The sequence below is a fragment of the Gopherus flavomarginatus genome, chromosome 1 (genome assembly GCF_025201925.1).
Source record: "Gopherus flavomarginatus isolate rGopFla2 chromosome 1, rGopFla2.mat.asm, whole genome shotgun sequence".
NCBI lineage: Eukaryota > Metazoa > Chordata > Testudines > Testudinidae > Gopherus > Gopherus flavomarginatus.
The window spans coordinates 267,137,775-267,161,372 of NC_066617.1; positions in this window are offsets into that span (position 1 = coordinate 267,137,775).

The window sequence follows — 23,598 nt, forward strand, 5'->3', positions numbered from 1 at the left end:
CACAGAATATTTGCGAGCAGAATGTGATTTCCTGTAACTCACTACTTATGGGAATGCATTCAGTACATATCTTCTCAGCTTCGTTGTTCTATGAAATAACTGAATTTTCTAAATTTGAGCTGTATTTCTTGGTTTTGATTCATTAGAGAAATAGCATGAGCTTGCATGCTAATCTAAACAGGGAATAGAAACAATCTTTTCAGGACAAGTTCTTGCATCTTCAAATGCAAAATTTTGTTGCAGAAATTTGTTTGAAAGTGTTTCAGATATGCTTTCCATGATCAATTTTCCCAACAGAACTCAAATGGCTGAGAAAAGTAGAATCTGACTGTTTTACCCATGTCCTCAGACCTCAACTAATATTAATACAATGAGCTGTGTTCTGCTCTCATTTACCCCGAAGTAAATCTGAATTAACTCAGATAAAATCATCAGGGATATTTCACATTTACACTGATGTAAATAGGAATAGAACTGGGCCTAATTCATTTCAGTTTTCTTGAGATGCAAATTCCATTTAGGTATACAACTGCATATAGTAATAGAAAAGAAAATTCCCAAGAACACACATGGTATCATTGAACTAATGCATTAGCTTGATGAAAGGCTTTCTGGAAACCACAGTTGGGTGAACCTCAGAAGGTTTGTTTTGATTTAGCTAAATATCAGATGCTTACATGAAGCTTTTCTAAATTTTACTTTAATGCCTTTAGTCTGAGAACTGGAGAGGAAATCTCACAAGATTAATACATCATGATTTCAAGTGGACCAAGAAACACAAAAACGAACAGGCTATCTCATTCAAAAATAGGATTGCCTTTTATTGCACTTGTATTTTATCCTCGTTATATTACCCTTAGCCTCTTGTTCACCTCAATTTTTAGTTCTCATCGGTTCTTCCCATTGGAACTGTTGTACTGTTCACCTTCTCAATGACATTTCAGCAGTGATGTCCCCATTTGCCAGTGTTTCTCCCTCCACTGCGCTCATGACTGACACTTGCGAGGTAAATGGTGCATTCAGCTGAACACAGCTAGCTCCAAACATATTTACAGGATAACCATAAAAAGCTGTCAGGCTACAGATTTCTTTATCACTCCTCATGTCACTAATGGCTGCTTAATGATAAAGTAACTCTTGATTTTTCTTGACTTCTGGGGGCAGGGCATGGAGTGAGAGTAAAGTGGGATTTTCCCTCTTTTTTGCTTTTATTGTTGCTTGTGGGCTATATTTTATTTGTTTGTTTTCTGTGTGGCCTATTTCATATTGCTGTGACTCAAAGATACTGTTTCTGAATGTAATAGTTTGTGCTATGTGTGTGAGAAACACTATAAAATGGGTTAATTCACAAAAGACAGCCATATATTATTTGTTTTTCCTACTGACCCTCAGCATCACTCTTCCCCCAATTCAGCATCTGACTTACACGCACTTACAATGACCTCCTAACATGAAACTGAATTTTTTGAATTTGTCTGTACATATAGCATCTGACAGTAGCTCTGTACAAAACTCCGGACTATTGGTGAAAAGTAAAAAGGTGATATTTTGGATCAGATTATTTGCTATTCTGAAAACAGGTTGTTATTTTTACAAGAACCTTTAGATATGTAAATCTTAAATCTTCTAAATATGGCTGCACTCTTAAATAGCTTTGGCTTAGTTTATTCCACAGAGGAACACTAAAGTGAATTATTTTACCCATATTGCTGTGTATTCTTTAGGGCCACCACTGTGCTGCAGGCTGGGAGGTTGCAAGCCCTTCTATCACCCCTGTGTACTTTACAAAAGGGCCAGGGGCAATAGCAGTCGCTCTGCTCAGGCTGCTCCCTCCAGACACACTCACGGCAGCAATCATCCTTCCCTCCACAACGTCCATAGAATTGGCAGTTCATTCAGTGTGTAGCCCAGCTTACTCTTGAGTGAATGCACAGAATGGAGCTCTGAGGATTATGCCTTTTAAAATACAATCTTTCTCAGAGTCCCTCATGGTGCTTTGTGGCTCTGTGCTGTCCCTCATCTTGGGGCTGTAGCTAAATATCTAGCATTAGTTATTTCACTATTTTTATGTTTGTCACAATCTTGTTGTCATTAAATGGCAAACCAGTGAATGAGAAAGGAATAAAACTTCAATAAAACAAACTAAAGAGCTGCTGCACACAACGATGTGGTGTTACCACCCCCGCCTCCAGGGCGCATCTCCAAATTCCCACACTTGCAACACTGTCCCTTATGAGGGAGTATCTCCAAATCACAATCTTTCATAAACATATCTCTACATCTTCTCTCTTTAAATTAATTAACTTTTATATACATATTTATAAACCAGGAATCGGCAACGTTTGGCATGTGGCCCACTAAGGTAAGCCCCCTGGCAGGCTGGGCTGGTGTGTTTACTTGCCGCGTCCACAGGTTTTGCCAATTGGGGCTCCTACTGGCCACGGTTCGCCACTCCAGGCCAATGGGGGCTGCGGGAAGTGGTGCGGGCCGAGGGATGTGCTGGCCGGAGATTCATGCTGCCTCCATTGGCCTAGAGCAGTGAACTGTGGCCAGTGGGAGCTGCGATCATCCAAACCTGAGGATGTGGCAGGTAAACAAACCAGCTGGTCAGCCAGGGGGCTTACCCTGGACGTCCACGTACAAACGCTCCTTATCCCTGATATAAACAGTTAAAAGCTATCTAATAACACATACATTAAATTCCAACCCATCTAGTATATTTCCATAAACGATTTCCATAAACCCAATGTGTCAACAACCTAGAGACGAGAGGTTACCAGCACATCACTCTAGAGTGAGTCTTTGCCACTCACTTTCCTCAAATACCCCTTTTTCAGGCAAGTTATCAAGACTCTTCAAGTCTTTCAGGATGTTTAATCTCTTCACTCTGATGTTCTCACTATCAATCTTTCATTAGAGTCTGAGCTGTTCTCTTGTTCCTTGACAGTTTCTCCTTTATGCGTTGATGATAAAGGATCAGTCAGATGTGAAATGCCAGAGTCCATACCAGCTATTAGTGTGTTGGAACTTTCTGAGATTACTCATAGATCCCTTTGATTACATTGAAATGTGTCCTCCTAATCTGTCTGGACTACATAAAACAGTGGTGGGCAACCTGCAAACCGCGGCCACTGGGAGCTGTGGGGGACCATTCCTGTGGACAGTCAACATCTGCAAAATGTCTCATGGCCCACAATCAGCTTACTCTGATGGGCCGCAAGTTGCCCAACACTGATATAAGACCTTGGATGCAGCTGTTCTTTAATGGTACCTCTTTGTTCCCAAGTATTAGAGGTGTGATTCCACAGGCACACTCTATCACCTTCGTTAAGAGATGGAAATCATGGGCCCTTTTGTCAAAATAATATTTCTGATTCCACTTTTGATTTTCTTTCATTTTCCATATGATTGCATTGTTATGAGATTTCATCAGGTTATCAGTAATTGGTATATTAGATCTGATCCTTCTTCCCATTAGCAACTAAGCAGGAGAAGAGCCATTCTCCAGAAATGTACTTTGGTAAACCAATAAACCTTTATACAAATCAGCCCCACTGTTAAAAGTCTTTTTCACAAGGTTCTTTACTGTCCATATAAACCTTTTTTACAAGTCCATTTGGTTGACTTCTCTGGGAGTCAATTTGGACTTCTCTGGTTTCATGGGAGTCACTGCTCTGGAAAGTGTATCTTCAGTGAACATAAATTTACCATATAGATAAGTCACAACTGGGACATTAAAGCAATTAAAATTAATTGTGATTAATACTGCGATTAGTCATGCGGTTAAACAATAAGAGAATACCATTTACTTAAATGTTTTTGGATATTTCCTTAATATTCAAATATATTGATTTCAATTGCAACACAGAATACAAAGTGTACAGCACTCACTTTATGTTTATTTTTATTACAAATATATGCAATACAAAAACCAAAAGTAATAGTATTTTTCAACTTACCCAACACAAGTACTGTAGTGCAATCCCTTTATCATGAAAGTTGAACTTGCAAATGTAGAATTATGTACAAAAATAACTGCATTCAAAAATAAAACAATATAAAACTTTAGCACTTACAAGTCCACTCAGTCCTACTTCTTGGTCAGCCAATTGGTCAGACAAACATGTTTGTTTACATTTGCAGGAGATAATGTTGCCCACTTCTTGTTTACAATGTAATCTAAAAATGAGAACCTGTTGTAGCCAGAGTTGCAAGATATTTACGAGCCAGATGCAGTAAAGATTCATATGTCTTTTCATGCTTCAATCACCATTCCTAAGGACAAATGTCCTTGCTGACGATGGGTTCTGCTTGATAATGATCCAAAGCAGTGCAGACCAACACATATTCATTTTCACCTTCTGAGTCAGATGCCACCCGCAGAAGGTAGATTTTCTTTTTTGGTGGTTTGGGTTCTGTAGTTTCTCCATTGGAGTGTTGCTCTTTTAAGACTTCTGAAAACATGCTTCACATCTCATCCCTCTCAGATTTTGGAAGGCACTTCAGATTCTTAAACCTTGGGTCAAGTGCTGTAGCTATCTTTAGAAATCTCACATTGGTACTTTCTTTTTGTTTTGACAAATCTGCAGTGAAAGTGTTCTTAAAACGAATGACACGTGCTGGGTCATCATTTGAGTATGTTATAACATGAAGTATATGTCAGAATGAGGGTAAAACAGCAGGAGATATACAATGCCTCCCCTCCTCCCCGCCCCCGAGGAGTTCAATCACAAATTTAATTAATGCATTATTTTTTTAACTAGAATCATCAACATAGAAGCATGTCCTCTGGAATGGTGGCCAAAGCATTAAGAAAGATATGCTTGTTTAACATATCTAGCATGTAAATACCTTTCAATGCCAGCTATACCTGTTCTCACAGTCAGGTGACATTGTAAATAAGAAGTAGGCAGCATTACCTCCATAAATGTAAACTAACTTGTTTGTCTTAGCAATTGGATGAACAAAAAGTAAGACTGAGTGGATTAGTAGGCTCTAAAGTTCTATATTGTTTTGTTTTTGAGTGCAGTTATGTAACAACAATCTACATTGTAAGCTACACTTTCATGACAGATTGCCTACAACACTAGTATGAGCTGAACTGAAAAATACTGCAGTATTTCTTTTATTTATCATTTTTGCAGTGCAAAACACTTTGTATTCTGTGTTGTAATTGAAATTGATATATTTGAAAATGTAGAAAAAATCCACAAATATTTAATAAATTTCAATCAGTATTTTATTGTTTAACAGTGCAATTAAAACTGCAATTAATTGCAATTAATTTTTTTATCACAATTTTTTTTATTAATCACATGAATTAACTGCAATTAATCAGCAGCCATAGTCACAATGAAATCATACTTTTGCAGCTTTATCATCATTCTTTGAATCTTTAAGGTACAATCATTTAGAGCAGTGGTTCTCAAACTGGGGCTGCAGCTTGTTCAGAGAAATCCCCTGGCGGGCCGGGCCGGTTTGTTTACTTGCCATGTCCTCAGGTTTGGCCAATCGTGGCTCCCACTGGCCGCGATTTGTCGATTTAGGCCAATGGAGGCTGCAGGAAGGGCAGCCCAAGTTTGAGAATCACTGATTTAGAGCTTTGCTACGCTATCAAGGGCTTGTGGTCCCTTTTAACTTCCACTGTCTGTCCATTAATATAATGAATCTCTCACAGACAAACATTATTCCTTAAAAGCTCCTTCTTGATCTGTGCATATCTGGTTTCTGCCTCAGTCAGTGATTTGGATTCATATGCCACTGGTTGCCAACAATCCTCATACTTCTGTAAAATCACTGCACCTAATCCAGACTGTGAAGCATCTGCTGCGATTTTAATAGGGCTTCCTGGTGCATAGAGCTTCAACACTGGTTCTTGTATCAGTTGTTGTTTCAAACCTCCCCATGATTCCTCCTGTTCTGCACCCCAATACTATTCATTTTTATTCTCTAAGAGTTTTCTCAAAGCAGCTGCTTTGCTAGATAGATTAGGTCTGAATTTACCAAGATAATTAACCATTCCCAGGAACCGTTGGGCATATGGGAATGTGGCATCTTTTCAATGGCCGTAATCTTCCTCTTATCAAGTTTTACACCTTCTTTGGAAATAATGTCTCCAACAAAAGTCAGTTCTGTAACTCCTAAAGCACATTTCTCCCTATTTAGTTGGAGGTTTTCAAACTTGAGGTTTTAGTTTGAGCTCTAGCTGCATCCAGGATATCTTGAAGTCTATGATCATACTCCTCTTTCATTGAGCAACTCATTCACTTCTGTTGCTGAAGCTATGATGAAGGGTAAGCGTAAAAATCTGTATCTTCCAAATGGGGTATTAAATGTGCATAGCTTTCAGCTCTCTTCAGTTAATTTTAGCTTCTGAAACCCTGAAGATGCATCCAATTTACTGAATTATTGAGCATTTGCAAATTGAGCCATAATCTTTTCTCTGGCTGGTAGTTTGAAATGTTGTCTTTTTATAGACTCTGGGATCTAATCATGTGCATAACTGGCTGTTACTTTTCTCCACGAACACTAGAGAGTTCACTCATTTTGTTGGCTACTCAATTTTTTGTATTACTTGTATTGCTTCCATCCTTGCAAGCTCAGCCTTGAGATTATCCTGGAGTGCAAATGGCACCTTTCTACATGGATGGATGAAGGGTCCTGCTTAATTATCTGGATTGTATGTTTACCCTGCAAGCAACCCAGCCCTTGAAACAGGTAATGATATGCCTGAAAGTACCCCATAGCCAGGTTGGTATGATCTTGTAGTAAGAGCACCCGTTTTACCAGACTGAGTTTCTCTCATGTAGCTAGGCCTAAAATTGGTGTCACCTCCTTTGGCACTACAATGAATTGGAGCCTGTACATGGTGTTTTTATGGTTGATTCTAGCAACTGCACACCCGCTTGAGAGGTATATTTGTTCCAGAAAAACCAGTTACTTTTATTTTGTTGGTCTCAGTTTTGCTCTTAATTTTCAGTCTCTCATAATCTTGTTAGAGAGAATATTAACCTGAGCTTCTGTGTCCAGTTTCAGTTGAATAATTGTTCCATTCACTGTCATAGGCAGTATCCAGTTCCTCTCATCAGCCTTGGTAGATCCTAATATGCCTGTGAAAAACTCCTCAATCAGACTGTCTGTAACTGAATGCACTTGGCTTTTCTGCATTTGGGATCTGCAGAATTTTGCAAAATGATTATTTTCCCCACATTTATAACAGTGTTTCCCAAAGGCAACACATTGTTTGGGGCCATGCTGTGATCCAAACCTTCCACATAATTGTCTGTACCAAGTCTCCCTCCTTGCAATGGTTTTCATAGCGAGTGGTTCCAATCTTTGATTTGACCTATTCTGGCTATATTCCTTAGTTCTTAGTAGATGGATAACTCTCTTTGGTGAATTCAGCTCTAGCTGGTGCTTTCACAGTTTCTGCTGCCCTGCATATTTGGAGAGCTTATTTGAAAGTGAAATCTCCTTCAAAGTAGTCTCTCTCTTAACATCTTGTCTTTAATGCCACAAATGATTCTGTCTCTGACCAGATACTCTGTCAACTCACCAAAGTCACATGTTTTACTGAGTTTCCTTAATTCTGTGACATCAGTTTGGTCATCGTATTGTGTCATCATTTTTTTTTATATGCATGTAAAAAAATTGTGTCTTTCAAAGTTTTCATTCCCTTTTGGCATTCAGTGTTCCTCAAATTTAGTCAGTATTTTTATTTAACTTCATATTTTCACCTTCTTCAAACTTAAAAGTTGTTATAAATATCCAATGCTTACTCTTCGGCAACATGCGAAAAGATTGATAATTTCACTTAATCATTTTTTCCTCTGCCCTTTTGGCTTCTAAATACAATTTAAATCTCTATCTGAATATTTTACAGTTCTCTGCAACATTGCCTGACAACTGCAGACTGGAAGGAGATTGCAACACATCCACTTTTGTCTCTCCCCCCAACTCCCTTCATAAGCTAGTCAAGCTACTATTGTGCTTACCAAATACATGCAAAAACCTCTGTGCCTGGTGCTCCACATGCTTCTCTGATGCCTCCCTTTGTCTCTACTTTCAGCTGCAAACACCTGACAGGAGTTAACTTCAAGATGACTGCAGCTTCTTTCTCATTCAGCACTTCTGACACCAAGTAATGATGCTGGGGTTCATTAAATAACAAACAAATAACACAGGAATAAAACTTTAATAAAACAAATGGGAGAACTTCTGTCGTGAGCTGCAGCAAAAAACCATGTGATGTTCCCAACCCCCACCTCCATGGCACATCTTCAAATTCCCACAACACTGTCTCTTATGAGGGAGCAGCAAAGAATCCTGTGGCACCTAACAGACGTTTTGGAGCATGAGCTTTCATTGGTGAATACCCACTTCGACGGGTGTAACCGACGAAGTGGGTATTCACCCACAAAAGCTCATGCTCCAAAACGTCTGTTAGTCTACAAGGTGCCACAGGATTCTTTGCTGCTCTTATGAGGGAGTGACTCCAAATCGTAATCTTTCATAAGCATATCTCTATAGTTTTTGCCACAGATTTTCAGTTTATCATTAGTTACTTAAATTGAAAACAGGAATAAATGAGAGAGGTGTTTGATTTTGTTTACTATTAATGAGTTCATAGGTTGGTGGCCAGTACTGGCACTGCTGTTCTTATGCTGGACTATGAAAAAATGGCACTGGCATAGTAGTGCTTGCTCAGCAGACAGAGAAGCTCCATGTGAAACCACAAACAGAAATATTTTTTTTCTTTAAATCACTGTAGGCATAGTACTTTGACATCAGTGTAACTTGTGAGATTGAGTCGGTTCCAAATCTGACTATACGCCCCAGTTCAGACAGTAATACTGAGCTACTGCCTATCAGTCAGAAACCTTGCAGAACCTCGAGAGACTCATCCATACAAGCTGAATGCTACCATTATGAACGCATCCGTAAAGTGCACTGAAGCCAGCTGGCTTGACAATGTTCCAAAAGCAACATTTGATACCATGTACTTTTTTGTCATAGATTTCCTTTGCTATTTTTTAAGAAGTGCATGAGCCAAAGCACAATGCAGGAACTAGATGATATACTATCCTAGCAGTACAGTAAAAAAAAAAAAAAAAATACAGCACTTCCAAACAATTCAAGTGATAGCCAATGCAAATAAAAGTGAAGAAAAAGAAGAAACAGGGAAGGATAGGAGCAGTTAGTAGGAACTTGAGGAGGGGAATGGATATTTCTCAAATAACTATATAAATATTAGCAAGAATATTGGGCTTTGATATCAGTACAGTATATGATGTTATGGTGCTACAGTAAAATGAAATCCATGTAGACATTAAAGGGTACTTGACATGTAATGTAGATCAAGTATTCTTGCTTTTCTTCTGAGCTTGAGAGCAGTGAAAGATTTTACCAGAAATAATTTACCACTAAGGCCTTGACTACATGATATACATTGAACTGGTGTAGCAAAATCCATCTAGTTTAACTGGTGTCAGCCCTATAGCTGGTACAGTTTAATCCTTTCTTATAGTGGTTTAGTTAGCATCAGTACATTTCTGAATTACATTAAACAGATTTAAACAAGTTTTAGGTTCAGATTGGCCGTTGTCTAATTGGATTCAGGCCAGGCTTTAAAATTAGGCCCAAGCAGACCTCTAACCTTCACCTGCTTGCTTGAGTTGATTGATATAGTTACACCAGTACAATTCATATCATTGAGACAAACCCAGGGGTGGTAAACTGGCTCCATTAATACATGTATCCAAACTAAATGCATCTCGCAAACTGAATCCAAAGAGATCTTTTTTTATGGGCTGCATGCATTAAGTTACCTTATTTGATTACCTTCATTTTCCCTCAACTTTGCACTTCTTAGTACCATTCAGTGAAAATCAAAGAGGAAAAAATATAACAGAAAAAGCTGTGCACATGATATTCTGGCCAAACAGGAAATAGTGGAAATCTTGTCAACTGCAGAGATCTAAGAAGTTAGGACATTTTAAACAAGCATAAATACTTTGTTCATCTGAACTGTCCCTCCTAACATTTTCAGGTATATCCATCAACATCAGCATACAAATATCATCTTTATATGCCTCAACTTCCCAAAGGAAATTTTCCAAACTTGGCTAATTTTTTTTTAAATGAGAAATATGTTTATCTGTTGTATGCTTGTTGCATAAAGGTCTGTACTACAGCTTCAGCATGGACTTGGATGCTGCACATAGAGACCACCATGTTCAGATATACCAGGCCAAAAATATATGAAAAGAAGCTGAATGATTAAAAATAGTATTAGTATTAATTTTATTTTTTCTTCATATGTTCCATTTTCCTTCCTCATAGCACCACAGGATAGGAAACGTGGCTTAAAACTGAATACAGCTCATTTGTTATGATGTTGTAGTTCTCTGCACTTCTTTATGGATATAGGACCATTGCTACAAGAAATATTCAAAGCACATGCAAAGAGCTCTTAGTGTAGGCATTATACCCAAGCACAGGGTATAATGAGGCAGTCCCCTGCCCTTAGTAGGCCTCAATGAAGCAACCTAGGCACTGCATAAGTCATCACAATTAAGCATGTGCCGCTGAAGCCGCAGGACCAGCGGACCCTCCACAGGCAAGCAGTGGAGGGAAGCCTGCCTGCTGCCCGTGCGGTACCCCCCGCGGCTTGCCGCCCCAAGCACGCGCTTGGCATGCTGGGGCCTGGAGCCGCCCCTGGTTGTAAAGCTTGGTTGAGGTGGTGAAGTCAGAGCAGTACCCCTCCCCCAGCAAGCAGAAGGCTCCCAGGAGCAGTTCCAAGGCAGAGGGCAGGAGGCAGCACTGTAGGCGGGGAGGCACAGCTGAACTGCTGATGAGAAGCTGCCACAGCACATACCTTACAGGAAATTTAGGGGAGCTAATGTGGGGGAGGCTGATAGCCCCCCCCGGTTTTAATCCCCACAAGGAGGGGCTGCTCTTCCAGAGAATCCTACAAGCAGAGGACAAAGCAGGCAGCTACCAAAGGACGTTATAAGGGAGCACTGCATAACTTTAAACGAGCTTGTTCCCTAATAGATCAGCAATGTAACAACGAAACAGCATTAACCCGGACAACGTTAAGTGAGGAGTTACTGTACTTCCCTTCACACACAAACACATTGGAATTACTCGCATGCAATGGGAGTATTCTCATGTATAAACTTAAGCACAAGTGTAAGCCTTCATAAGATTGGGGCCAAAGATCTGTCTCAAGGATATCTGTTGTACTATATCTGCATCCATGCTTTTATAATGGAATGCCATGACATCCTCCTAGCCATAGCATATACTTTTGAAGAAAATGATAGGTTCAGATGAAATGCAGGTCTAAGGATCCCATGAAAGAAAATTTGTATCTGGAGAGTTAAATCCAGGAAAACTAAACGAATGAATTTGATTTTTTAAATGTCATTGCATTACATGGGAATCATAGCATACAAAATGATATATCAGATAACAGATACTCAGTATACATGAAAGTTTCACTTCACACATTAAAAATATCCATTGTAATAATTAAAAAAGTCTAAATAACACATTTTCCCTCCGAGCTATCTAGCACTCATTATAAAGCTAAACACCATATGCTAATAATATTTTGAACAACTGATTGACTGACTAGAAAATAAGTTGAGCATCTCCAGCATCTAAAATGATACTACATTGATTTATCATTTATTAAAATTTGAGTGTTTATATTTACACCATATAATTTAAAAATATACTTGGAAGGATTAAATGTTCATTGATAGAAATATTGATTTCACCATAGACACACAAATGAATGAAAAAAGATTTATAGATAATTGAAATTTGTGGAGAAGCAAAGTAAGAAAAATGCTGCTTAAGAACTTCTTCAAGTTTGATTTAAGGCTATTTATTTTGTATGCTTTACATATGATGTTGACAATTTGCATTTTAATGGTTATCAAACTTTAACTTTTTGAATTTCAGTGTTTACTGTCATTAAATAATTATTGCCTGACCCCCTACATTTTAACCCCCATAGTTTCCTGCAGCTGTGAACATTTCAATCAATAAAATTTGAAAAAAGCTTAAAAATGAACATTGATCTTATCCATCAAAATTATAAACAAGTAAAAAATGAATTCTGCCAAGACTATTTATAGAAGCTTTCTGTGGGGCTATTAATCTGATGTGGTGTTTTCTGTAGGTTAAGGATTGTTTAGAGTTCATATTGCTACATCTCTAATGTGGGATTCATTGGTACAATCAATAGATTTACACCAGACTTTTTGCTCACAAAAGAGTTTATGTTCCATACCCTTAAATTTGAGCCATTGAGTTGTTAACATATGAGGATTCCCAAAATGTTTTATAAAGGGTTAAATGCTTGAATCAGCCGGCAAGCTAGCAAAGTATGAAATGAGGACTCAGTATCCCAAAGCAGTGCATATAATGGCAGTTCCATAAACAATACATGTGTAAGGATGAACAATAATCACATTTAGAGCATCTTAAAAGTGGTTTCTTGATTCACTCTGTTAGAAATAGGAGAAAAACAGCAAAGTCTATGCAGCACAAAATACTGCATTTGCTTTCAAAAGGACATTAATGTGCTTTCTGCCATTGATTATCTTTAAGTGGTATTTTAAGATGTCGAGTCCAGAGTACAACACGTGGACTATACATTTGCATCATTTTTTTAGCAAAGAAGTGGCTCAGGAAACATTGCTTAACTATTTGGGTTAGGCACTCTCTGAGTGTTTCCTCTAATTAAGTTTTGTGGACTTTTCTCTTTTTGTAACTATCCAGGAAATGCCTATCTTGCAGTTACATGCAGAAATCCAGATAAGACACTGTGACCCTAAGAGCATGTCATAACTCACAGATTATTAATATTAATGTATAGTGTATGTATGGGTAACATATGCAAAACTACAAACATGAGCTGAAATTATATTCTTAAAATGTGGGGCAGACAGTACTCAAAGCTTCCTGATTATGAGGCTGGATCTACATCATCCCCAGAACTGCTCTAATTTACATTTGATAGCTGGAAAATGGCCCTAGGAGGCCATAGACAGGGATCACTGAAGTACAGAGCTCTCTGGCTATGGCCATTTTTCTTCCTTTCATGTCTCCTATGCTGGGGTGGTACAGGAGCCTTCTATATCACCTCTGTGCCAAATGGGGACTTGGGGACTTCCCCATGGCTTGAGAATTTTCATCTGGGAGATCCAGTGGCTTTTTGGTCCCTTTGTGCTAACAGATCATGTTGAAAAGTTGGTTCATCATGGTATGGGCCTTTGATATGTCTTTAAGACATTGCAAGCCACTGGGAGAAAGTAGGATGCATGTCTGCAAAACAAACTATTTTACATTCTTTATCATGAATTGTGTTGCCCCGACTCTCTGGAGAATCTGATAGTTATTGCAAGATGTTCAATGGATAGAGCAAACAGACAAGGTGATAAAAGACAACCTGGCCTTGTGTGTTCTTTAACAAAAAAAGGCTGAGCGAAATCGATTCAAATAAAAGAATGCTTCTGGAGAATGGGAAACGGTATGACTAGAAAAAATAAACTGATGTCTGAAATTATTTTTTTCTAATGCTGTGAAAAGATAATCCCAAAGTACCCTAGTGGATGTCTTCCACTACTACTAGAAGACCACACTTAATAATTTCCTTAATTAATGTGATTAAAATTAGTGGGTCTTCCTGGAATAAAATTAGATTGATCTGTTAGTTTGAATTAGAAGTGCTAAGGCTGGAGATAGTTGGTTTTCCAGTATTTCATTGTCTCAGTTAATTAATTACTTTTATCAGTATGCAGTATGATCTGCAGTCTTCCAGATTTTTAGCTTACTTATTTATTTCAAGAGAACAGCTATCCTTGATTCGAAACAACACCTGGGCAATTTCTCCTGTTCTAAAAGTGACAGAAAATATGAATTATTTGAGACACTGGAATCTCTTGACAAATTCCAGTGGGTGGATACTTCTTTTTTTTTTTTTTTAAAGAACTAAAACATTTAATTAAAAAAATATTTTTCCCTTTATTTGTTTCTGTTGCAGTTATGGGTAATGGTTGGTGCATTGCTTGGATGGTATATTTTTGAAAGCATAGAGGTTCCAGTGGTAGCCGTGTTAGTCTGTATCAGCAAAAAAACCAAACAAGGAATCCTTGTGGCACCTTAGTGATTAACATATTTATTTGGGCACACGCTTTCATGGGCTAGAACCCACTTCATCAGATATATGACATAAAAAATATAGGATCAGGTATAAATACATGGAAAGATGGGATTGCTTTACCAAGCGTCAGGTCAGTCTAACAAGATAAATCAATTAACAGCAGGATACTAAGGGAGGAAAAATAACTTTTGAAGTGGTAAGAGAGTGGCCCATTATAGACAGTTGACAAGAAGTTGTGAGTAACAGTAGGGAGAAATAAGTATTGGGGAAATAAAGTTTAGATTTTGTAATGACCCAACCACTCCCAATCTTTACTCAGGCCTCATCTGATGGTATCTAGTTTGCAAATTTTGAAATTTTTTTTGTTGTTGAAGAATTGCCACTTTGAGGTCTGTTATTGAGTGACCAGAGAGATTGAAGTATTCTCCTACTGGTTTTTGAATGTTATGATTCCTGATGTCAGATTTGTGTCCATTTATTCTTTTGCATAGAGGCAGTCTGGTTTGGCCAATGTACCTGGCAGAGGGGCATTGCTGGCGCATGATGGCATATATCACATTGGTAGATGTGCAGATGAATGAGCCCCTGAAGATGTGACTGATGTGGTTAGGTCCTATGATGGTGTCCCTTGAATAGATATGTGGACAGAGTTGGCACCAGGGTTTGTAGCAGGGTTTGGTTCCTAGGTTGATGTTTTTGTTGCTGTGAGTATTTGCTTCAGGTTGGGGGGCTGTCTGTAAGTGAAGACTGGCCTGTCTCCCAAGGTCTGCAAGAGTGAGGGATCGTCCTTCAGGATAGGTTGTAGATCCTTGATGATGTGCTGGAGAGGTTTTAGTTGAGGGCTATAAATAATGGCTAGTCATGTTCTGTTACTTTCTTTGTTGGGCCTGTTTTGTAATAGGTGACTTCTCGGTAGCCTTCTAGCTCTGTCAATCTGTTTCTTCACGTCAACAGGTGGGTATTGAAGTTTTAAAAATGCTTGAGAGAGATTCTGTAGGTGTTTGTCTCTGTCTGAGGGATCGGAGCAAATGCTGTTGTATCTTAGAGGTTGGCTGTAGACAATGGATCATGTGATGTGGTCTGGAAGAAAGCTAGAGCACGTAGGTAAGTATACCAGTCAATAGGATGGTTTTTATGTGACCATCGCTTATTAGCACTGTAATGTCTAGGAAGTGGACCTTTTGTATGGACTGGTCCAGGCTGAGGTTGAAATCATGGAAATCTTGGTGGAATTCCTCTAAGACCTCCTTCCCATGGGTCCAGATGAAGAAAATGTCATCAATGTAGGGCAAGTAGAATAGGGGCATAAGGGAACAAGAGCTGAGGAAATGTTATTCTAAGTCAGCCATGAAAATGTTGGCGTATTGAGGGGCCATGCGCAGGTATCCATAGCAGCCCTGCTGACTTGAAGGTATAAATTGTCCCCAAATCTGAAATAGTTGTGGATGAGGGCAAAGTCACAAAGTTCAGCCACCAGGTTTACCGTGAAGGTATCAGGGATGCTATTCCTGATGGCTTGTAGTCCATCTTTGTGTGGAATTTTGGTGTAGAGAGCTTCTAGATCCATAGTGGCTAGAATTGTAGTTTCCTCAGGAAGTCAGTGGTGTATCGAAGATAGCTAGGAGTGCTGGTAGCATAGGGCCTGAGGAGAGAGTCTTCATAGCCGATAATCCTGCTGTCCGGGTTCCAATGCCTGAGATGATGGGGAGTCCAGAATTCCCAGGTTTATGGATTTTGCCCTATGAGATAGTTTTGTTAAACTGCAAATGAATTTTTTCAGCACAAGGTTTTGTTTTCTGGAAAGCACAAGTGATCACTTAGGCTTGGTGTACACCTAAAAATTAGACCTACCTGCTAATTCAGTCAGGACTGTGAAAAATTCTGCACCTTGTGTAACATAGGTTGACCGAACTCCCACTGGAGAAGAATTTTTTCTTCATCCTAGCTACTGTCTCAGAGAAGTTGATTAGCTATATTGATGGAAAAATCTGTCCAATCGATGTAGGAAGCATCTACACTACAGTGACACAGTTGCAGTGCCACTGTAGTCACTGTAGTGTAAAACATACCCTTATTGTTTACTTAGATTGCAAGCTCTTTGAGCAGATATTGTGTTTTTGTTTGCACCTAGTATATTGGGGCCTCAGTCCATGACTGGATTTCCTACACACATGTACAATAAGAATAAATAAGTAATAAAAATAATAATTGTTGAATAGATTTTACTGTCTTTCCCAATATCAGTCTCTGCTGAAAAAGCTCTTTGATTTGCATCATATATGTAATTTTCCTCTATTTAATGTACGTCTTAAATGCCTGTCACAAAACCAGTACAGTGACTGCCTCTTATTAACTGATAAACTGAAGTAACACTTAAGTTCTTTCAAAGAATATAATGGAGAATGTCAAGTCAGCTGTGTTCTTAGATATCCCATGTTTCCAGCCAGATTTATACTGCTGTGTTACCTGAGAAGAGCCCTCTGCCTATCTCAGGACCTAAATATTTTAAGGCTGTTTCAGCTTTAGTGGAAATCAAATCTATTCTAGAAGAGGAAGCATAAACTTTGGACTGGAAAAATAATGTCCTTACATTTATGTATAGAATGACATCTCTGAAGTAGTCCTTAAATCCTTCAAATCTTCCCACAAGACCTGCTATTATGATGCCTATGGTGCTGAAAACTGATAATGACTTTGGAAGTGGCAAGTAGGGATTAGTGATTTTATGAATATTTTATTTTTATCTTTAAAAAATGAACAATTTGACACCAGCTAATTGTTGTACCTAGCCAGTCTATGTAACTATGTGTTATCTTCAACCTCTTTCCCACTTCCTTCTGGTTGCTTCATACACCTATCTGTGTGTTGTTTTTTTAATTAAGTGCCAATCTGGCAAACACACATAAATTTAACTTTATGCACAAGTAGTCTTGTTAGAAATCTCCCTGCCAGTTCTTCTCCTCTCTCAAAGAGGTTTCAAAGAAGCAATCCCAAAATATCTTGTTCCTGCTTCCTAGGGGCACCTTCTAGAGGAGCAGAAGGAAGTTGGCAGATTCCATCAACTGCTCCAGATCACTCTCTTCAGACCTTGCTTTCTGTAAAAGAGGGTCTGGCTCCAATCTTATAGGTCCCCATGGGGCCACCTATGTGTGGGTGGGAGGAAAGGAAGAATAATATATTTGATCTTTTCGTCTAATTGTTTTTTTTTAAAGATATAGCTGTCCAAGAACAGTACAAATTTTAAAAGTGCTCATTAGGGTCACAAACCACCTAGAGCAAAGCCAAATCCCGAAAAGGGGACTCACCTTAGCTCTTGAAACTCCTACTGGCTTCAACAGGAATTGCAGATTTTCAGTATCTCAGGGTCTGACCCACTGATCAAATGTTCTGGCTACCCTCTCTGCCTCTGAGATCCAGAATACCTTCTTAAACATAATTATTTATAACTAAGCACTTTCCACAGCCAGACATTTCCCCTATCCATTTACTGATCATTTGTTAACAAAATATTTCAGCTTTACTGGTTTTCCCTTCACTTTAGAGGTCAAACAATTTTAATGAAAACAGGCCCAGTCATGTTTACATGGTAGGTGACCAAGTGAAGTGGTCCACACTAAGGACAATCAGCATCCCTCTGATGTGACAGGGTATTTTAGGTTTGTTTTGGTTTTTTCTGCTGATGTGTGACTAATGTAAAATGGGAGGTTTCCATACATGAAGTATCTATCAAAGTCCTATTGAAATTAGTAGAAAGATTGCCATTAATTTCAGTGGATGATGGATGGGGATCAGACCCAGAAGTGGCTTCAATGCAGAATAGTCACCCTTCAGTGTCTGGTTTCATTAGCTTCAGGGCAATTTTCCACAGGTGCATTAGTGAAAAACTGCTCTCATGCAGCTCAGTGTTGAGTTTTCAAATTAGGTGCAATGTTATAATGTAAACTCTGAAAATTGCTTGGGGCCCTAATTCTGTGAAGATGTGTTCATATGCTTAAGATTATGCATGTGAGAAGTTCCAATGATTTCAAAGAGACTCATAAGAACATAGGAACGGACATACTGGGTCAGATCAAAGCTCCATCTTGCCCAGTATCCTGTCTTCCAACAGTGGCCAATGCCAGGTGTCCCAGAGAGAATGAACAGAACAGGTAATCATCAAGTGATTCATCTCCTGTCACCCATTCCCAGCTTCTGGCAAACTGAGGTTAGGGACACCATCCCTTTCCATTCTGGCTAATAGCCCTTCATGGATCTAACCTCCATGAATTTACCTAGTTCTTTTTTGAATCTTGTTATAGTCTTGGCCTTCACAATATCTTTTGGCAAGAAGTTCCACAGGTTGACTGTGCATTGTGTGAAAAAAATACTTCTTTTTGTTTGTTATAAACCTGCTGCCTATTAATTTCATTTTGTGCCCCTAGTTCTTGAGTTATGAAAAGAAGTCAATAGCACTTTCTTATTAACTTTCTCCACACCAGTCATAATTTTATAGACTTCTATTATATCCCTCTTTAGTCATCTGTTTGCCAAGATGAAAATTCCCAGTCTTATTAATCTTTCCTCATATGGCAGCCATTCCAAACCCCTAATAATTTTTGTTGCCCTTTTCTGAATCTTTTCCGGTTCCAATATCTCTTTTTTGAGATGAAGCGACCACATCTGCATGCAGTATTCAAGATATGGTTGTACCATGGATTTATAGAGGCAATATGATATTTTCTGTCTGATTATCTATCTCTATGATGATTTCCAACTTTCTGTTTGATTTTTGACTGCTGTTGTACATTGAGTGAATGTTTTCAGAGAACTATCCACAGTGACTCCAACATCTCTTTCTTGAGTGGTAACAGGTAATTTAGACCCCATCATTTTATATGTATAAAACTCATGTGTGTAAGGGTTAACTCATTTAAGAACACCTTAATAGCTGCCCAAAAAGTCACCATCCCACAATTAAGGAAGAAGGTAGTGATGGATTTTTTTATACAACAAATGGAAGCAGAAGGAAGTTGATAGTAATGAATATAAATCAGAAGTTATCTATATTTAAAAAACCTTCTTATTGTCCTTAATTTTGCTGGGAAAAGTATCCTGATGATGGTATTGGTCCATTACTAGATGGAAATGGTAGAACTGTTAATAATAACACAGAAAAGGCAGAAGTGTTCAATAAATATACCTGTTCTCAATGGGGGAAAAAACAGATATAATCTCATCATATGGTGATGATAACACTCTTTCCATTCCACTAGTATCTCTGTAGCGTGTTAAACAGAAGCTACTGAAATCAGATATTTTTAAATCATCAGACCCAGATAACTTACATTTGCAAGTTTTAAAAGAGCTAGTTGAGGAGCTTGTGGAACCATTAATGCAGATTTTTAATAAATCTTAGACCACTTGGGCTGTTCCAGAAGACTGGAAGAAAACTAATGCTATGCAATTTTAAAAAAATGGTAAATGGGATGGTCTGGATAATTAAAGGCTTGTCAGCCAAATATTGATCCCCGGCACAATAATGAAGTAGCTGATATGGGACTCAAATAATAAAGAATAAAAGGATGGTAATGTAATTAATGCAAATTGATATGGTTTTATGGAAAATAGCTCCTGTTAAACTACCTTGATATATTTTTTATGACAAAGATAAATAATGCTTATATAAGGTGTTTGACTTGATGCCACAAGATAGTTTGATTAAAAAACTAGAACAATATAAAAGTAACATGGTACATATTAAATGGATTAAAAACTGGCTAACTGAAAGGTCTCAAAATATAGTTGTACATGGGGAATTGTCATTGAGTGGGTGTGTTTCCATTGGGGTTCTGAAGGGATCGGTTCTTGGCTCTACACTATTTAACATTTTTATCAATGACTTGGAAGAAAACATATAAAATTTGATAAAATTGGCTGATTGGGGTGTGGCAAATAATGAAGAGAACAGGTCCCTGATATAAAGCGATTTGGATCACTTAGTAAACTGGACACAGGCAAACAATATGCATTTTTGTATAGCTATATGTAAATGTATAAGAAAAAGAATGTATGTCATATTTACATGATTGGGGATTTTATCCTGGGAAGCAGTGACTCTGAAAAAGATTTGGAAGTCATGGTGCATAATCAGCTGAAAGTTAGCTCCCAATGTGACGTTGCAGCAAAAAGAGTTAATGTGATCCTGGGATGCATAAGTAGGACAATCTTGAGTAGGAGCAGAGAGCTTATTTTACATCTGTATTGGCACTGGTGTGGCTGCTGCTGGAATACTGTGTCCAGTTCTGGTGCCCACAATTCAAGGAGGATGTTGATAAATTGCAGAAGGTTCAGAGAAGAGCCATGAAAATGAATAAACGATTAGAAAACCTGCCTTATAGCAGTGTTTCCCGAACGTGGGATGCCACTTGTGTAGGGAAAGCCCCTGGCATGCCGGGCTGGTTTGTTTACCTGCCGCGGGCTGAGGGACGTACTGGCCACTGCTTCCAGCAGCCCCCATTGGACTGGAGCAGCGAATCACAGCCAGTGGGAGCCGCAATCAGCCGGACCTGCAGACATGACAGGTAAACAAACCGACCCAGCCAGCCAGGGGCTTTCCCTACACAAGTGGCATCCCAAGTTTGGGAAACACTGCCTTATAATGATAGACTCCAAGAGCTGAATCTATTTAGCTTAACAAAGAGAGAATAAAAGATGACTTGATTACTGTCTAGAAGTATCTACTTGGGGAACAAATAGTTAATAATGGGCTCTTCCATCTAGCACAGAAAAGTATAACAATGGCTAGATGTTGAAGCTAGAGAAAGTCAGACTGGAAATGAGGTATACATTTTTGACAGTGAGGGTAGTTAACCACAGAGCAATTTACCAAACATTGTGGTGGATTCTCCATCACAGACAGACAATTTTAAAATCAAGATTGGATGTTTTTCTAATAGATATGCTCTAGGAATTATTTCAGCGAAGTTTTAAGTCAGACTAGATGATCACAATGGTCCCTTGTGGCCTTGGAATCTATGAACCTAAGTATGTGCATAAGTTGAGGAAAACACTTCACCATATGTGTGCACTGGCAATACTAATGATAGTGCTTATCTGAGGATACCATGCTAGATTCAGCAGTAAATATTTCCCATGAGAAAAAAAGTCTTTCTTTCCATAGGAAACGGACAGTACAGTCTGCTTCATCCTCAGGTCCACTGTCATATGGCAGACGCACATCTGCTCTGTTTCTTTGTAGAGAAAAAAACAGATATTTTTCTAATGAGAACTGACAATAGAAGAAAATCCACTGTTTGTAAGTGTATGGGAAGCAAGTGGCTACAGATCACAATAAAATACTTTGTATTGGAAGTACAGGTTTATTTGAGAAAGTGTCTGGACTGTCATTAATGCAATTTATAACTGTTGACATACATAGACTAAGCATTTGAGCTAATTCAAACAATTTAAAGTCACTTTTCCTGTCTTACATAAACAAACCTATGATGCAGTGCAGTCAGAAGCCTCCTGCTGTTCTTGTGCACTACAGCAAATTTTTGTTATCCAGTATGCACGGCTTTGCATTGCCTTTGGAAACAGCTTTTTACTGATGTAGGCATTTACAAAACTAGCAGTGAGCTGAAAAAGCTTCAGAGATCAAAAAAGGAAACAAAGTTGCCATCTCCACAGATAGAGAGTAGAGCTGAGTGAACAATGTGGGTAAGCAGCCCACATTTAAATCTGCTGAAACAAACCTCAAACCTTGGCAGATAAGGGTTAACCCACTTCCTTGCTTGTGTGGTTATGTTATAAATTGTACAAGTACAAGGAGGAGATTGGCTGTTAGCCATTTAAGAAGAGTACTGAGCTTCTGGGGCCACATCCAAAGGCCAGTGAATGCACGAGGGGGCCAGAGTGGAGCTACCTTTGGTAATGAGTTGTTACAGTATATTTCCTTTCCTGAACAACAGGGTTGAGAACACGATAAAAGACAGGTGAGGTTAGATTAGCTATGTCTGGTAACCCATAGTCAAAATCATATGACAAGATCCACTATACAGCCAGGGAAGGATTAGAATTGATTCCCATTAGCCTGCATTCAGGCAGATATGTGCTAACAATCATAAGATGTCCGTGTGGACTTCTCCAGCAGTAGAATTTGTTCCTAAGATTCCTGATTTAAGACTGCAGCACATTCATTAAGTAGGGTACAGAAATCTATAGCAGTGCTTTCAGCTTAGCAGCACAGAGAGCGCAAAAAGCAATGAGCCATTACAATATCTAATTCACATAATATTGAGAGTAGCTGCCTAGGAAGAGTGAACATGAGTTGATAGTAAGTTATATGAGCTCATCCTTGTCAAGGCACCCATTAAAGACCCAAGCCTGGGACACAATTAGATTAGTGAGATCTTTTATATAACATCAGAGCTAATAAAATAATGAGGCAAATGCACTACATAATCAAAAATAAATTGAATTTTGTCAATTTTCTGCTCACTCTCTATTTGCTCCATATGTACTCTCTTCTAGTAATAGTAGAGATCATATTGTCTTTCTAAGTATCCTTGAGGCTGGAATTTGCAAAGCAATTTCAATATAGCTTGGACTTCAGATCCTGAAGCTTTAAAGAAGGGTGACCTTACGAAGATAGGGTTATAAAACGTTTAATTAACTACAATTAAATTCAAGTTTAAGGGAAACTCATCTATGATATGGTTATATTTAAAAAACTGAATAAAGTGAATCTGCATTGTTTTAAAAGGACATAGCCCACAAAGGTAGATATAAAAAGTAGAGCTGGGTAAGACTTATTTTATCATTAAATCCAGTCTTCTTCCAGTGAAGGATTTTTCCCTGAAACATAACTTCTTGGGTGAAATCCTGAACCTGCTGAAGTCAATGGGATTTCACTCCTACTGCTTGATCCACTTTAAGAGGCCAGAATTATGGAGCTTGCACCACTTCCATTCAAAGGCGGTTCTAATAAATCTCACCGTAGAGACATTTATCCACATATTGGGCCTGATTCTCCAATACATTATTTGGGTTTCACACTGGTATAACTTCATTGATTTCTAGCACTCCTAGGTTTGTTTTGTTGTTGTTTTTTGTTTTTCAGTCAGTGCAGCACTCACAAGACTCTTGGCATAATGTCCCTTGGACATAAATTTATTCCTCCAGGGGTAAGTGAGTCTTGTGAGTCCAATGCAGAATGAATACAGAGGGACAGCTTCCTTCTGGTGTAAATCATAGAATCATAGAATATCAGGATTGGAAGGGACCTCAGAAAGCCATCAAGTCCAATCCCCTGCTCAAAGCAGGACCAGCATCAAATAAATCATCCCAGCCAGGGCTTTGTCAAGCTGGGCCCTAAAAACCTCTAAGGAAGGAGATTCCACCACCTCCCTAGGTAACCCAGTCCAGTGCTTCACCACAAC